The sequence below is a fragment of the Rhinolophus sinicus genome, chromosome 5 (assembly GCF_057876585.1).
Source record: "Rhinolophus sinicus isolate RSI-liver-muscle chromosome 5, RSI-T2T, whole genome shotgun sequence".
Lineage (NCBI taxonomy): Eukaryota > Metazoa > Chordata > Mammalia > Chiroptera > Rhinolophidae > Rhinolophus > Rhinolophus sinicus.
In genome coordinates, this window is record NC_142505.1 from 84,208,143 (window position 1) to 84,226,462 (window position 18,320).

Below are 18,320 nucleotides of genomic sequence, written 5' to 3' on the forward strand. Positions count from 1 at the left end.
TATATATACACCCTAAGAAAGAGTGTGTGCGTATACACATATGCAAGTGTGTGCACGTGTGCACACATCCCTACTCCTGCAATGATGAGGTACAGTAGAGAAGTGGGCAATGGTCGTGTTCTGATCCCAGATGGGTTTCACTCTGTGTGCAAGTGGATTCCTATTGTGTTAGTTCACTCTGTTGGTAATAGTAAAAGGGTTAAAGGCATGGGCTCTGGCGGCAGCCAACTTGAGTTTGAATCTTGATTCTGCTGTGAAGCTTCGAGCAATTTATCGACCTTCCTTGAGCCTCAGTTTGCCCAGCTGTAAAATTGGGAGAGTAATAGTACTTATGGGATTCAAGGAAATATCACATTGTTTCTACAAAGATTAAGTATCCAATGGACAGTGAATTCCAAAGACTTTAGATTTTACATATGCCTGTATGGATATTATATCACCGTCTAGAGACTTGCAAAATCTATCCTGACTCTATGATGACAGCCTTTTGAGCTAGTTATCGTCAGTGGAACTATGATTCAGAAAAACCCAAGTATGATATATTTTATTATTTTTGGGGTAGTAGAGCTTGGAAGAGGATATAAAGCAAGAAAGCAAAAATAGTAATACTAAAAAAAAATAAACTTAGGACTGAAAATTGGAAGGAAATGTGATTCTGACATTGTCAGGCCAGTTTTGTTAACTTTATGTCAATATGGTTACATTAAGCAAGCACAGAAATGTCCTACTGAGGTTTTATAGTTTAATTTCCAGAGAGAGTTGGATATCTTGGCAGACGGGATTATGGGGCTATTTAGGGTGTACTACTTTCCAGTCTTTGTTGCAAAGGGCTCAGAGGCCGAGTGATTAATACGTTCCTTTCTATGAATAGTCTCAAGACCAGTCATATCACTCTCACCAGTTCCAGTAAGCCTTTATTTTTGCGACTATCATTTCTTTAGCCCTAAAATCTAATCATAACAGATACTGTGTTTCTGCTAGTCTGTGGTTGGGGCCAACACTACCCCATCAGAATCAGTTTTTGGAAGTTAAGATCAATTTTGCCTGGAATGTGGGCGATTTCCTTGGGTAGGTTGGCATATCAATCAGTTTTCTTACTGGGTTCAAGACTGTTCAGTAGATTGTTCCAAATTCCAAGCTCCGTGTCATTGACTCGGTCTGTGTGCTCATCACAGTCAGAGGAGGACCCATCAAAGCAGTGGGGTGAGACAGCGAGCACATGTGAGGGGCAGGGGCGGAGGGGGTGGCCGGACCTTGAACGCTTCCCGGATTAGGTGAACACGGCTTCTCCCTCTGCAGGCCCAGGGTGGACTCGGGGAGGGGCATCGTGGTAACGTCTGCGAGCCCGCTGAAGTGGCGTGCGAGACATTGGCATGTGGCTGTGCTAAGGAGAAAAGCCCATCGCATTTACTAGTTTGTCAAAGGGCTTGCTACCCACTGCCACCTGGTCGTTTTCTGTGGCCCCGTCTGGTTCACAAGAATAAATATTTGAGGGCGGGCTCTCTGTTCTTAATACCCAATAAAGTCATGGCATGTTGTTCCTTCTGGGCCCACTGGTGAGTTGAAAAGAGCGGTGGAAGGCTTCACTGCTGGCACATCTTTCTGCCTTCTGCCTGCAGTTTGAGCTTCCGAGAGAGACACAGCCTGATTTCTTTCCCAGATCCCTTGACTTGTGGCTGCATCACTCCAATTTCTGCCTCTGTTTTCACATGGCCTTCTCCATGTCTTCTCCTCTGCTGTCTCTTATAAGGACACTTGTCATTGGCTTTAGGGCCACTGGATAATCCAGGGCGATGTTTTCTTAATGATAAAAGACGCTCTTTCCAAATAGGGCCACATTGTCACATGCACAGGTTCTGAGGGCATAAATACAGCAGGTCCTGAAGTAACTCGGTTGATGAGATGCCGTTGGAACTTAACTCTTGTTGATATAGATTAGCCTATGGTAAAACTGGTTTCCTTACACATTGTTTCACTTAAAGTCGCAGAACCTATTGTTGTTAAGTGAGGACTGACTGTATTTTTTTATGGGCCACTGTTCAACTCACCAGAGCAGAGTGATTTTATTTCTTGGTCTCCGTGTTTTACAGGTGGTATATGCCATCTTGCTGCCAACATTTGGGAGCTTTCTCTTATGGGTGTGTTTCTGTTTTGTGTCTTTTTCTGTTGTCTAAATCAGATGGACTCAAATCTTTTAGTGTTTGCCTGGAGATGGCCTTCTCACTCCCTTTCAGTGTTCCCTACAGACATTTTAAAAGAGCTGTAAGCAGAGGACAGCCTTGATTCCTTAGGAGGTGAGGGGTAGAGGTAGGGAAAAGAGAAAAGTTGTATATCAATAAATATATAAAAATATATAAATATATGTAAAATATATTGGTCCTGACTCTGTCCATGGACCATTGTTCATTGTTCAAAGGCAGAACGAGCTGTTTGCTTCAAGGGAGCTCGGTCATTGCTAGACTCCCATTCCCACTGGCAATTGGCTGTTCCTGTACTTGCTTGTTGTTTTTATTAAGTTGTAGTGGCCACAATGGCGTGGAGAGGATACAGCTTTTAACACCTCGCCCAGCCAGTGCATTTAAGTTGTGCTATGGTCTCGCTTCACACAGTGAGTGTCCCATACCACCCAGGATTTCCCTCGCTGGAGTCCCACTGCCACTCTCCTTCAAGGACACAAGAGAGGATGTAAGCTGCTCTTCAAAAATTTGAGCCTCTGGAATTCAATTCCGTGAACATTTATTGAGTATAAACTATGTACCAGCCACTACATGGGGACTGAGAGAGTTAACCAGCAAACAGGTTAGGCAGCTGCCCTGGTGCCGTACGTAGTTCCCTTTCTCTCTCTCTCTCGTCGTGTCTTTTCTCAGTCCTGTGCAATGGTTAGTTGTTTTAAAATGAACAACTTCTTTGGTTTTAAAACTTCCATGCAAGAAAGTCCCTGTGCCCCAAATGTGTACATACACGGTGTTTTGTAGCCTCAGAGCTCACTTCTCATAGGTTTGGCGCTTTCAACAACCTATTTCAAGTAGCTGCTTGTTTTACCACCTCCCTCCTATCTAATTGGCTGGGTCTTCACGGCCTGACCCTGGGGGGCACTGCCTGTGTCATGCTAGTTCGATATTTTGGGCTTTGCCAGAATTAAGGCAGCCCGTCTTGTATGGACAAGGCTGTTCTTTTATTCTTTTTCTTTCCAGTGAGGTGGAACTAATGGGGTACTGAATGATTGACAAGAGACCAGCCAAAAGAGTTTTACTGTCCCCTTTTTCTTCTCATAACATGCAGTGACTAAGTATTACCTCTGCGTAAAGGTGGGCTTTAACTATGCACCTGGTACGGGACCACAGAGCGGTCTCAGTTTGGTACAAGAGATGACTTCCTGCAGAATCTTGGTTGGCATGAGGCATTGATCCATCTGGGATGGGCTGTACAATGCTAGCGTCACTTTCTTCAGACCTGGGTCTCTGATAAAAACTCTCTTGTCTCCTTGGACCACTGAGGGGGATGCCCACTGTCCCCCCTCCTGCTCCATTCTTTTATAGATGGTGCAAGGAAAGCATGTAAGCTGTCTAAACAAAGGGTTTTTGTTGTTTGTTTGTTTGTTTTACAAGGGATTTGTGAACATTACATACTCTAATCCTGCAGCCCGTCTCAGGGAAAGGGCATCCAGGCTGCGCCATATTGATAAAGACTGCTAGACCGTAGGCAAGATCTGTTCATCTCACTCTTCCAATGAAACAGAAGAATTTTAGGCCCCATAAATGGGATATTTCCGAGAACTTATGACAGTATTCATCCAATTTAGAGCCCAGGTCAGGCTCTGCTTTCTTTCTCTGCAACTATGGTCAGAGTCTTGGCTGAGCCTCCATCCACCCCCTTGGCTTCTGGTAGAGTCCTTTTGTTCTTGTAAACTAAAATTCCCAAGGTTACCTCTCCTCTGTGTTACAAATATGTTTTCTAATGAGTTGATGAATTACCGTCCCTACTCAACCCCCACGCAGGAGTCCTTCCGTTGGTCCTATTTTCTCTCCAATTCTCAGTTTTCTTTCGTAAAACACTCAGCTTCCTTGTTAGTCCTGATGACCCACTTCCTATCGGGATCTCTCCCCCTCCCTCTGGGGCACTTGCCAGGTCCTCCTGCCTAGTCCCTAACTTTCTCCAGTGACACAGTATCTGGCATGTAGTCTACTCAGGACACATTGAGAAAGTGCATGGAACTTGACGAGTGGCCGGTGGTGGTAGAACAACTCACTTGTATTTCAGGTATTCTAATACCCAGTCTGCGTCCTCCTGGGGTGTTTTGTTTGTTTGCTTATTTGCTTAGGAACATGCAGTTTGCCTGTTTACAGATATACTTGACATTGGTCAATTCCTGTATTGCTTCCGTGTCATCAATTCAAAGGCATACTTTCACTTTTCAGGAAGAAAATTGAACCATTTTATTAAATATAACAAGGATTATAAGATGCATTCCAATTTTAAGACAACGGTGGTTTTTTTTTAAATTTAATAGAGTTTCATTTTTCAAAATGTACAGTTGGTGGGACCTGTCGTTCCTGCATCTTCCCCAGCAGCTGGGGCAGCCCCACCCTCGGTGTTTCTGGAGTAAATGCCGTGAGCTCTGTGCTCTGACGCTAATTTAATAAGCCCTGTACTAGGGGCTCCTGAAGGGTTGCCCTGGCCAAGAACCTGCGGGGCTTGAGTCTCTCAGAGACAACAGCTGGGGTTCCAAGCTTGTCGTTGGGAACTTCCTTACAGTTTGTCATATGTCGCTTTGTCACACAAGACTGGGTTATTGAGCGTGTCCTGAACTTTGCCTTTGGACCGCTTCTCCTTTGTGGCCTGGCCTCCAGATTGGTTCACTGGGTCTTTGTTTTTCTTGGCCGACTTTCCAGCATCTTTCTTCTTCTTGACGTCCTTGGGCGGCATGGCGAAGCTCAGAGAACGGTGGCTGCAGCTGCAGACTCGCTAAGATGTCGGACAAAAACAGAAAAAGGAGATAAATGTGTTTTAGAATCAAGGAAATACGGCATACTGTATAGACCCCTAGTGATATACTATGATTGGCCTGGAGGAAAGTTATGTAGGCAGGAGACTTTTTGAGGGGAAGGGAGATCAGAGACTCCTTTAAAAATCCAATGACTGCTATGGACTATCCAAAAAAATGAGTGTACCTGGGAAAGAAATTTTGGCATAATATTTATGGGGATTTGGGGCTCCTTTGAATCCACGCAGGTTACGAATCGCTGGCATCGAGCACTGTGAGAGAGCATGTCCTTGTCTGACAGGAAAGCTTTCCAAAGAATGACTGAAGAAGAGATCTTGCAGTGTTTTCTGTCAGGAACCTTGTTTACATTATTAACGCTAAAAGACTCTGTAGGCCCCGAATAGGGAAAATGGAAGCAGACGCTGACCGATTCCAGATGTTCGTCTCCTTGCAGGCTGTCTCTTTGGCCAGGACATGGTTCGTGCTGTCCCCACGCAACATACAGCACACTCCGAGGGAATCCGCGTAAAGTGTGCTGCTGACTTGGCTTTGCTCTCTCGTAATGCCAGAGTCCTGGCTGCGACCCTGAGTGGAGTCCAGCCAGCCCAGTTATTTCTTTAGGACAACTCGGGAGCGCTTCGGGACTTCTGAAGACAGCGGAGGATTAGTTGAGAATGCTTAAGCCCACACTATGTAATGAAACTGTGCATCCTTTTAAGCATAATTATAGGGGAGGTATCCATATTTATCTGTGTTTTCATTATCTGAGTTTCTGAAGTTATGAGCTCACCTAGGGAATCAGAAGTTATGATTAATTGAAAACATTAACTGATGACAGACCACTAATGAAATCAGTCACAGCTTAACCAGTTCTCCTCCTTGCTCAATACTTTCATTTATTTTAAGACATTTTGTCTGTGCCCTGGTCTGTCTCTGAATGGCAGGTAAACATTGAAAAGCAGAGCAAAGAGAAACTGTAAAAAAAAAAGAAAAGAAAAGAAAAGAAAAAAGGGCGGCAGGATTTTTATGAAGTCTATTGAAGGGGTATTGGAGAGCCTCTTGAATCATGTGCATGGTCATGGGCAAAGGATGACCTAGGGGTGTTAGACCAGTTAGCAACTGAAGAGAAAAGTCATGAGGATGACAGTTTTATGGACACTTGAAAGGAGAATGATATGAATCAAAGGATTAAGAATGGACCTTTGGGAAATGGACAAGGCCCTCAAGTGCAAAACTGACCATCTTTTTGTTGTGCTGTTAAAGTCAAACTTGAAGGCTATCTTATAGCATTATCATAAAATCCGGTGGGAAAAAGTTCATTTCCTGTCAACACTTGTTTAGTCAGTTAAGATTTTGTGCACAAGTGAAATAAGAACTTAAGTCTTATTTACAGGAACCTTATTTTGATTACTTGTTATTTCATTTTTCTAGGTAAAGTTCTAAGCAGTCCCCCCACCCCCACCTAAGATCACCATTTGGCCATAAAACGTTCATTCTCCTATTAAGGATATGACTCGGTGGCTTTGCGTTTATACCAGGTCTCCTGTGGTAGGTAACGAGCCACTTTTTCCGAGACGTGTATACAATGATGTATGGTAGGCAGTAGGTTTGGGTACAGATTTCTAGATCTTCCTCACTAAGAAGAGTCTCTTTACCAGTTTGATCTAGATTTCTGTGCCACACTGTTCTTATTCCCTGCTGCCCTGTATTGGGAAGTATCTTCTTTTATTGAAGTGTGTCCTGCTTTTTATAGAAAGTGCTCTAGCATTCTTATGTGACGACTCAGAGTTCAGCTTTAACTACAGAGAATTTAGCAGTTGCACTGCTAAGGAAACTTGTGCCTATCAAAACACTGCAAACCTCTTTCTCTTCCCCTCCCCCCCCAATTCCTCCATGTTTCACACATCATTTGCACATGCTCAGGTTTTCAATCTGGAAAGATTCTTGAACTGTGGCATCAGCTCCACAGAGCTTTTCTAGAGAGAATTTTATTTCATAATGTTTCAGTGAAGAACGACTTGCAACTTGAACATAACATGAGTACATTTGAAATGACAGAGGGGAATGTGTTAAAGGCCTTTCCCTCTGTTTGTTCGAAAATAAAAATCAGTAGTAAAAAATTCAAGGGATAGATATTAAAATTTGGACCCAGACCCCGCAAGTTATGTATGGTCATTTTTTTATTCACAGAACATTTTTCAGGTTTTAAGTCATGTGTTTAAATGTATGCCCCCTTTCCCTCTTCCCCTGCCCCTGTGTGGCACCCAGATTATGTTTTAAGTAAGTTTTAGAAATGTGTTGACTCAGCTTTTATGCAAAGGTGAGCTCTGTAAAATGCCTAAATATTTAGTGAACTGCAAGATTGAAAGGCCTCTGAGGTGCTGTTATAACCAGGACTAAAAATAAATGCAGCAATTGTATATTGAATATATTTTAAATAAGCAGTATGAGCAGATTGTTGTTGTGCAACTTTCCTTAAATATTGCGACCTTGAGATGTATGTGTGCTAATATGTAGGAAAAGAGTATCATATGAAAATTCAATATATAGAGAAAAATGTGCATGTTTGTTTTTAGTTCACTTCTCTAATGTAATAAGGAATGATTAATCTCAGACTGTCAAAGCTGAAAGAGACCTTAACACTCATCTTGAACATTTTCCTCACTTACAGAAACAGGAAGGCCCAGAGAAGGAAAATGAATTCCCAGCACAATCCCACAAGTACTTAGTGTCAAAGCCAAGACTAGAACCCCGGGGCTGCTGACTCCTAATTTTATGCTCTTGTCATGATGCCATGCTGTCGTATGGGTATTTGTAAAAATGGTGTAGCAAGAGCTCATTTACTCATTCGTTTTTATCATTAATTTGGCAAACTGGACACCCACTTTTCTATTGCTGTGTAACAAACCACCACAAATGAAGTAGTTTAGAACAACCTCCATTGTCAGCTGTAGTTCTGAAGCCCAGAAATCCAGCTTGGTGTGTCCGAGTTCTCTGCCCAGGCTGAAATCAAAGTGTGGGCTGGCTCTGTTCTCATCTGGATGCATGGTCCTCTTCCAAACTCATTCCTGTGATGAGAAGAATTCAGTTCCTTGTGTTCGTAGGATTTGAGTCCACAATTCCTTGCTTGTCATCCTACGCTAGCATCTAGAGACAACCCCACATTCCTCACTCCATGGCCTCCTCCATTTTCAAGCCACCAGCAGTGTATGGAATCCTTCCTACACTTTCAATCTTGAACCTTTTCTTTAACTACCAGCCTGAGAAAACTCTCTGCTTTTGAAGGACTCATGTGATTAGATTTGGCCCATCCAGATAAATCTCTGTATTTTAAGGTCAGCTGACTTGGGACTTGAATTAACATCTGCCAAGCCCCTTCATACTAGTTTACCTAGATTAGTGTTTGATTGAATAACCATAGACTAGAAATCTTGGGGGAGCCATGTTTAGAATTCTGCCTACTATATCCAACTTATCTGGTGGCCAAACTTTGCACAAACCCTACCATCTGTGACACTTTTGTGAATCTTGAAATAAAGACAACTTTATAAGATTGATCAATTTTTGTATTTCAAGGGCTTAGTGATGGAAATGGTTTCTAGGTAGTGATAACTATTACAAAATCCATGCACTTGATTGCATAGAAAAGGCAGAGTCACGCATGGCCTGATGGCCATAGCTGAAGTTGTTTCCAAATAAGGCAGCTGGGACAACCTGATGGAGCAAGAGTGTTTGTTTTGGTAGCAGAGGAGGAAGAGTATGCTCTTTAGTTCAAACACCTCTGCCCTCCTCATGGATGACAGCACCAAAAAGTAATACTGAGCCTAGGTCAACAAGAAAATGTTAAATTCCATATCCTCAGTGTAAGAAGAGGAAAATCTAGGATATAATGTGAAAGAAATTCCTGTCAAAAATAGTTGAACATTTTGGCACCTAAAAAGACTTAGCTCAACTTAACGAGAAAAGTAGTCCACTTTAGTGCCACCCCAGTGGCTTCCCATTCACTTAAAACCCCCAAACCTCTGATGTGGCCGGAAAGATCAGCCTCTTTGGCCAGCTTTCTGTTCCTAGCACACCAAGCTCTTTCCCACCCCAGGACCTTTTCACATGCCATTCTGCCTATCTGCAGTGTTCTTCCAGCTTTTCACATGCCTTGTTACATAGCTTACCCTTCCTTTAGGTCTCAGCCTAAATTGCGCATTCTCAGTTTTCTAATTGCCCTATTTACAGCATCACCATCTTGCCTCTTCCTAATTTCGGATGCCTTCTGTCACATCATCCTGTGTTTCTTCTAGTCAGCCTACTCTGTTGGCTTGTTTATAATTTGTCTCCCGCCTTTGCAGTGGCACTCGTTGAATTTGACCTTGTGTAACTCACCTTTGTCTCCCTGGTGTCTAGATCAGGGCCCACCATGTCTGGACACTCAGTCACTATTTGGGAGATGTTGAAGAGTCCAGAGAGGTTAAATGTTCTCGTGTCACAAAGGGAAATCATGGCACGGAAATTTCAGTCTGTCACTTGACCTATTGGTATTCCTGATTACCAGTTTGACAGTTGGGATAAGAATGGCTTAATGACCAGCCCCAGGTCAAGAGCTGAGACTAGCCTCCCTGACACTTGATAGCTTCAGTTATCAAGGATCACAGGGACCTGGTCTGTGTTGAAATGATTCAACTTTTAGAGTTCTTGCCTTTCTTAAACAAAATGAAATAAATGAGTCTTCTAATGTCCTATTTGAAATGTTTCAGTTCACTCTCCTTATTCGCTTCGTACTTTTTCTGCTTGTAAATTAATTCTCGTCCAAATTTTTTGTTTTCATTTTCAATATCAATATCTATTAAACAAAATTGAAGACAGATTCATCTCCCAGTAGAAATTACACATCTTTTGAACTTTGGCCAATGTTCCTAACTTTCGGCACTCCTGGCTTTGTTAAAAATATCATTTACCCTTTCACATACCTGTGTGGTTGGTATCAAGACTGAATTAATGAGAAACTTCAAAGATTCAAGCAAAGCAGGAGAAATGCAAGTGGAGGAAAAGGAAATTATTTCCAAAATCAAACTTTCTCTGTTTTTCTACAGATTATGCCAGATATTTAATTTTCTACTGAAATTTAACTCAGGCTTCTTTCATTTAGGCAACTAACTACATGTGAATTTTACGCTGACAAATGTGAAACTGCTTTCAGGATTTTGTTTTTTTGCCTTTTGTGTACTTTAATCCCCCTTAGCTCTCCTTTCTGGGGTTTTCTTGAGTCAACAGGAATTCACAAGGTACTACTGTATGTGTGGGATTCCTTTTGGCTCTTAACTATCTAAAAGAATAGGGAGAGGGGAGAATAGTAACAGCTAAGACCCTTTATGCCCAGTTTTCAGATTATTTCCATTGTTGGGTAGTGGTGTGATGACTGGTCTTAAATCTTTTTCCAGTTTGTGGGCTGCCAACCAGGAGAGCTGCAAGAGTTTTCCTTGTTTGACTAACAAAACTGAACAGTGACTTTTTCTTTTTTCCCTTCCCTCCCTTCCCCTCCCTTCCCTTCACCTCCCCTCTCCTCCCTTCTAAATCGCTGGTTGATAAAGCTATTTATGTGCAAAGTATTGCTTCTACTTGAATTACAGTAAGAGAAGCAATAGGAACCCCAAACAGTCAAGTCAGGTGAACTGGGAGCAGAACAGAGGGTGGGCTCAACTTTTCTGTAACTACTGAGAATGTTTACCTTTTAATACCTGAACAGATGACTTGGAAACTGATAAATTAGAGGTCAAAATAACTTAAATGTCAAAAGGATTCCACATATTCATGCATAATAAAGAGATCCCCTTGCTTGTTATATTAGAATATCTGCAGTCTTTTTTTTTTTTTTTTTTTTAATCTATCATCAAATAGTTAAGAGGGGAAAACTGAAAGCTGAAGTGTTTGAAGTCATTAATGGTTCAAAAGCAATCAGAAGTCAAGATAAAGCAAAGCTAAATGGACATAAGGCTCAGTGAGAAATCACGATGAAGCAAACCTGAAACTGTAATATTTCTGATGGACTTACTATGTCTAGTTTTAATTTTTTTGTTTTAACCGACAGAAATTGGAAATGCTAGACTGTATAGGATGCTTGGCAATTGAACGAAGACGTATGATATTAAAATGCAGTCCTTTACCCTTAAGGATATAACAGTTATGTTGAGATCAAGCCATACAAACGGGGACAAGTATGAAATGTAAATAGGTTTAAAGAAGTTTCCCAAACGTCAGCTTTCCCACCATGACCTGCATGATTTTGGTCATATTCCCGTAACAATGGTTCTCTTTACTTAATACCTGTCTTTGATTTGTTTCACTTTACTTAAAAATTTCATTTTAAAACTAAATATATTTCTGACTGTGTAAACCAGTATCACTTACTGTGTAAGAGAACCCTAAAAATAAATAAAATGGAAATAAAACTATAGTGGTAAGCTCTAACCTAGATACTTTTACTTGCTAAAACCTCTCAGCTTATGCCCAGCTTTTCTCTCTGTTAAAAATAAATAAAAGAATGTTAGCAACTATTAAATGTTGAAGCGTGCTAATACCAAGTAGAAACTTCTTTTAGATGCTATCACAAAGCTTTAAAGAGACTAGGAAGGGAGTATCTTTCTCATGTTATGACAGTGTTTTTCAAGAATGCGCCTGGGAGCCAACCGAAATCAGATCTTGCACAGTAGCCTGGGTCCCACACGTGGGGAATGCAGGCCCTGTAGGATGCTAAGATTTAGCCATGGTGATTTTGTTGGTCTTATGTGCGCTGGGAGTAGAGGCAAGCTATATAGGTGGAGCATGGTGATTTACAGGGCTTGTAAAAATTTGTAGTGTAGTTTAATCTTTAGTAGACAGTTTCAATGTAAGACTTTTATTTCCCGCTTGCATTTTAGACAGTTTGGTTTCTGTTTTTAGTGATTTGCTTTGCAGTGTGCAGAATGGCAATTATTCTGTATGGCTGGGATGGGGGAAAAAAGCATACAGGAGAGAGTCAAATACACACATACTTCCCTTTCTGTTTTTGAGGACTCGGGACCGAGTGAAGTTACAAATAGTAAAACTGTTCCAGCTGTATTCACAGCTGACTGTAGGAGAGGGCATGCATCCCAACAGGCAGCTCATAGGTCTCTGCGGGTGAGGACCCTGGGCCTACTTGGGTTTCCATGAGTGCCATCCCCCTGCTCCTGAGCAGGGTTCAAATTTGGATCTGTCTTCTAATATTTCAGAGTTCTTTCACATACCTGATCTCATTTTATCTACATGCCTTCTGTTGGCATGTGAAGTGTAATTAAGAAGATAAATAGTCTTTATAAGTATGTGTAAATATTTGGCCTCCCAATTGCAAACAGAAGCAACAGATTATCCTCATTTAGGGTGGATAAGTAAGTGTTGATTGTAGGCGCATTTAATTGTTAAAACTCTTTAGAAAAGCCATATGGCTATTAAAAGCCTTATGTTTTTTCATAGCTTTTGGTCTGATAATCCCATTGCTGGAAAAATTTATTCCAAGTCCATAATTGAAAAGAAGAAAAAAAAAATCTATGCAGGAAGTTCATTCATTAATGAGTTATCCTGTACAATGGAAATAATCTGTTTTCACCAAAAGGACAATAAGTAAGTAAACTAGGTATGACAACTCTTTGAATGTTAATACTGATATTAAAGCCATAAATATTGAATGCAGAACAATGCTTACTTAATAAGTAGAAAAGTAATATATGAGAGTATATGTGTATGTATGTTATGATTACAACTGAAAATTCACACACATACAAAAACTCAGAGAAGATACAAGAAAATAAAATGGCTGCTGTTAAGGTAGTGATTTTTAAGAAAATTCTTCTTCTTAATGTTCTTTTAGTGTTATAATATTTTTGTCGGGAATGAAATTCAGGAGAAGAAAAAAGAAAGATAAAAATTGAGCACATATGTATAAAAACAAGTGGCAATAAGGCAGTCAACTCCAGTTGTATGCATATAGAGAAGCCAAGAAAATGGGAATCAATAGAGCCATTAAACTTCAAGCTTGTGAGACGGTGTGTGTAGTATCAATTTCACTTTTGATTGTGTGATCATACGTCTCAGTTGCAGATACCCACCCTGGCTTAGCACCCAGTACAATGCTTGGCTTGTAATTGTCATTCACTAAAGGACACATGATGGGTGGTTGGGTGGATGGGTGGCTAGATGATGGAGATGGTTTGTTTACTAAGAACACAAATCCAAATCAGAGTTTGAGGTTGAAGTGGTGGGAAAGAAGATGCTTCAAACATCAGTGTATTTCAAAGACCAATCGAGGCACTGAGATGAGTACGTAGGATGGGATGGGGTGGGAACCACTAATTAGAACCAGGAGGTCTACTTGGATAAGGCTTAGTGAGCACCAGAGAGAGAAGGAAAGAACCCAGTTTATTAGGGAACAGAGGGCCTTCAAGGCTAGAGAAGTAAATTCTTGTACAAATGGAGGTAGGAGAGGGTTGTACAGGGAAGTGGATTTTTCTGGGCAGGAGGTGGGTAAACTGATGGGGTCAGTGATGAGCAAGTTTGCTAGAAGCTCCTGGTACCCTTGGAGAGATGGACCTTGCTGCTGTTAGAGAGATATATTCAAAGAAGGGTTTGAATTGGGCTTATACTCAGGTGTTTCAGACAAGGCTCCTCGTTCATATCTAGAGCGGATTTTCCTTCACCTCCTCCTCCACCACCACCATTACCACCACCACTACCACCATCTCCACCACCGCCACCACCATCCCCACCATCATCATTATCACATCCTCTTCCTTGGTTATTAACTCATCCTCACAACAGCTCTGTGAGGTAGGTCTTCTTATCCTTAGTTTACAGTGGGAGGAACTGAAGCACAGAGAGATTAAGTAATTTACCTAAAGTCACAGCTGATAACTGGCCAAGGTAAAGTCTGAGCCCAGATCATCTGGTTTGAGAGTTCTCTTATATATTATAATAGTTGAGCTATTTGTCTTTTCCCTGAGTTATGGTTATTTTTTCCTAACTACGTATGTGACAGGAGATGAGAAATGAAATGCCAGAAATGCCTATTGTATCCTTTCGAGTAATGGTTCTCAACTTTTCTGGAGTCAGACCCGTTTGAGAATGTAACCAAGCTGTGGATCCTCCACTTAGAGAAATGCACTTGTGGAGGTGAGTGGCACAGGCTGAGAACCTCTGCACCCACGGGAGCTGTGTTTTCTGCTTACCTTGCCTTCTTGCCATAGTCACGCTGCTCTTCATGTGATGGTGTTTCAGTGACACAGCTATGGAAACTTTGGTGGCTTTTAAAAAATTGTCCTTGATATGTTTGAGGTTGGGGTGTATATAGAGCGTTAACAAATGATTGCTTTTTGATAGGCAAAAAAGGAAGAAAGCAGCGTTTTATTTTCCATCAGTGTGTATGAACAGCCCCTGATCAGATACCTTTTGTGGATACTGTTAGTAAAGTTAAACTAATGAAAAGGTGCATGTAAACATTTGTTGATTAGGAGAGTTGGTTTTAGGAAAATTCCCACCCAGCACAGTGTTGCCACACATATTGAGCTCTCATGAGAAAGGCCTTCTGCTAATTATGTGGAGAGACAGTTTCCGTTCTTCAAGGGCTTAGGGTCTCGTAGAGGGAGATTAACATGTGCAGAAATAAACAGAGCAAAGTTGTACTTGAAAGCATAGTTTGTTTCCCAGTCCAGAAACTGCTTCAAGGTAAAAAGGAGAATTTTTTGGCTAATGTATCTGAGAATTCCAGGGGCAGACTCTATCTCTTTGTTTTCCTCTCTGTTGGCTTGACTGTCTGGTTGCATCTCTGCATGTGTGACCCACCAGCCATCCACTCCTGGTGGCTCCGAGCTTGTATCGCTCTTGTTGCCAGCAGTCCTAGTGAGAGGCTGATTGTTTCCCTATAGTTCCAGTAACACTTGTGGAGCTGGGTCATATGTCCATCCCTGAGCCAATCACTGTGGCCAGGAAGTGGGAGGATAGAATATGCTGATTGGCCAGATCTGGGTCATGTGGGGAGGAAGGCGGCCCACCTGGACTGACATTTGAGAAGAGTGGTTCCCCAAAGCAGACTGAAGTGCTGTTACCAGAAGTGGGCATGGATGCAGGGCAAGTCAAAACAAGGGCCGCCACAACAGGAATCTGTTGATAGAAGTTACTGTGAGCTAGAGGAGAGAATGTGCCATTCACTCTGAAAAGGCTTTCTGGAGAAGGTGGTGCCTAACCGGTCTGGAATGAATGAATGAATGAATGAGGAATGAATGAATGAGTAGATCAAAGACTAAATGAGCCATCTTTCAGAACATGTAATTCTCTCATCTGAAACTTTTAAAAGTATGATTCTGCTAGTTTAACTCAGATTTCAATCCTATTTTGGTGAAGTTCAAGATTCTATAAATTATTTAGGTGGCATTGTAGTTTTGAGTTTAAATGAATTCTAGGACTCAAGTATAGACTTAAAAATCATTTTTGTTGGAGCTGTGCATTATTATGATACTTGGTACGATGGGTCTGTGTAGTTGATACATATTCTAAGTAGGAGGAAAATAACCTAAGTTATAACTTTCTCTGCAGCACGTGGTATTTAGGTACCTTCAGCAAGGGAGTATGTTAGGTACTGTACTATAAATTCTCGATTAGTTGTGGGGCAGAATGTAAATAAAATAAGATAAAGTAAAAGAAAATAAAATAGCATGCTTGCAAAGAAAATGAAATTGCGGAGGAAGAATGCATCTACATTTTAGAAGGTGACAATAGCCAGTAAGTGGCACATACTACCATCTGCACCATGCTCCCCCCCTCCCCCCCCTGCCCCCCATCAAATATGTCCTTCCTCATTGCAGCCCTGGATTAGCTGCTACCTCCCAGGCTGGGGAGGCCCCAGAGTATAAGGCATTGGCTGTACTTCAGGAAGCTTGAGTAGGTTTAATCATATCTCTAAGAAAAATACATTTCTTCTGGTAGCCAGAGCTAGAATGTTCTTTTTTTTGTGTCTGCTCAATGTTTAACTGAGGCTGGTGCTAATGTAGCTGCTGACACCTTTGGGGCATTTACTGTGTACTGTTCTCTCGGTTAAGAATGCCATGTGTTATCTCACGGTCCCATGAGGTTAGTACAGTTTTTATCCCCATTTTGCATTTGAGGAAACCGAAGCTTAGAGAAGCCATATCCTGAAATCTTTCAATTCGCACCAAGTTAATCTGGGGGGAGCTCGAGGGCCTCTGCTGAGTGACAGTTGAGACAGACAAATGTCTGTGTCATGTCTGGGAGAAAGGCATTGGAGGGAGCTGGCATTAAGGAGGAAGTTAATTTCATTTCCTGACTGTGTGATACCTGAGATTTAAGATACTAAGTAGTGATAAATGGCTGAGCGGTCGTTTGATGGAGAAGAAAGTCAGAGGCAGTCGGGGCGGACTGGCTGGTTAACCCTCTGTCTTTGCAGGGCCCGCTCCCTCTCAACCTCTGTTATCAGACGGTTTTAGGAGAGTAGTTTGCTCAGAGACAAGCTCTTGTCCATAGGTTTCCTTCTAACATTTGAGGAAAATAAAATTCATCTAGGGGACTTAGAGACAACAGGAGGGGACTGCTTTAAAAGACTCTTACCACTTTGGGTCGGCCTACCTGCCTTCACCTCCCTCCCTCCCTCCCTCCCTCCCTCCCTCTCTCCCTCCCTCCCTCCCTCCCTCCCTCTCTCCCTATGAAGGCTGGATCCCATACCTTTCTTTATATTGTTTTTACTTTTTCTACAATATTTTTAAAATGGTAAATATTTCTTTATATTAGATACAAAGTTATCCAAGTAAATTTTTATTCCATTTTTAACCATATTTTAGTAACTTTTCACTGTTATTAAAGATTGATTTGGGGTTCTTTTAAAGTAGTAGAACTTCCCCAACCCTTTTAGTGCAGTTAACTGAGAGTTAACTGCAGGATGAAAACAGAGCCTTAGAGCTCAGAGAGGGTTGGAATGAAAGTCAGGCCTGAAGATAAAGATGTTCATTGCAGCATAGTTGAAAAACCAATTAACAATAAAAGATAGATAGATAGATAGATCGATAGATAGATAGATAGATAGATAGATAGATAGATAGATAGATAGATAGGAAGCAAAGAAAGAAACAAGGAAAAGAAGGGAAGAATGGAGGAAGGAAGGGAGGGAGGGAGGGAGGAAGGGAGGGAGGGAGGCATGGCTCCCTGCCTTGCTAGCAGGGACGGCTGCATTCTGTTAAGGTGCGTCCATACAGTGGAGGCCATGCAGCTCTTTCACATGGTACAGGCCTGCACACACTGATAAGAAAAGCGCTGTGACAGTCGTGGCATACGCAGCTTTTTGAGTAATATGATCTCATTTGATAGATAAAAAGATGTTCGTAAGGTGTGTGCATGTGCTCTTCCTAATATATCATTTCTTTTCTAGGGATGATATTCAAAAATCTAACCTTTAACCTTTTGAGAGAGAGACTAGAGGACTTTAACTTTTCATTTTCTATTTTTCTGTGTAGTTTGATTGTACCCCATGCACTTGTATTACTTTTATTTTAGAAATAGCAGTACTGGAAGTAACACCTATGGTTACGAATGAATAAAAGTGAGACTTAAATAGTAAAATAAGCCCCTTTGAACTCCTTAATGAAACCATTAATGTGTTTCCAAGGTCTGTCGCATACCCTGAGGCATAAGACATTTCCTTTCTTTTCTCTCCCTGCCCCCCAGGCTTTTTGAAACTAAACTTTTTATTCCATGGATGTTCAAAAGTAGGTCAGCAACACCCAAAAAAGATTCTCGTTCGGTTTTTCTGGGGTGGTGTTGGGGAGAGTGCTAGCAGACGATGTGAAGTTAGCTTCCTTGATCTTTCTTTGCTTTTTGTGTTTGTTGCTGGTTTTTAATCACTTCCCTTTTCCACGTACATTTTGAAGAGATTATTTTAGATGAGGCAATTCCCTAACATGTTTAGCTTTTACCTTCTGGGTTGTTACAGCACGTGTTTAGCATCCATTTATTGTCTTATTTTCTATTTGATCAGTTACATTAAATTTGATATCCAGTGTTTTATTCCCACCCTGATCGCCTCTGGTCCATCATGTCTGGGTCATTCCCTCGCTATCCTGTTTTGTTCATCTCTTGTCTCTGGACTTGGGTGGTTGCTTTTGGATTATCTGGACCATTCAGTGTCTTGGACTCAAATATCCGTGGAGTTTGTCTTGACTTTCCTAATTACAGTGTCTGAAATGGCCTAACCAAGAGCCGCCAGGCAGCAAGGGCTATGGTTCTCCGTGCTGTCTTGTTCCCCTGACGTCTAAATCTGGGCAGGATGATG

The 18,320-nt window shown here is 41.6% G+C and overlaps 1 protein-coding gene and 1 pseudogene across 3 annotated transcripts in view; one reads left to right on the forward strand and one right to left on the reverse strand.

The window, feature by feature from the left end:
* The window catches only part of ARHGAP26 (Rho GTPase activating protein 26), a 752,092-nt gene that overhangs the window by 515,448 nt on the left and 218,324 nt on the right, over positions 1–18,320 (forward strand). The gene's annotated exons all lie outside the window — the stretch shown is intronic.
* Positions 4,522–4,954, reverse strand: LOC109451076 (small ribosomal subunit protein eS25 pseudogene; annotated as a pseudogene).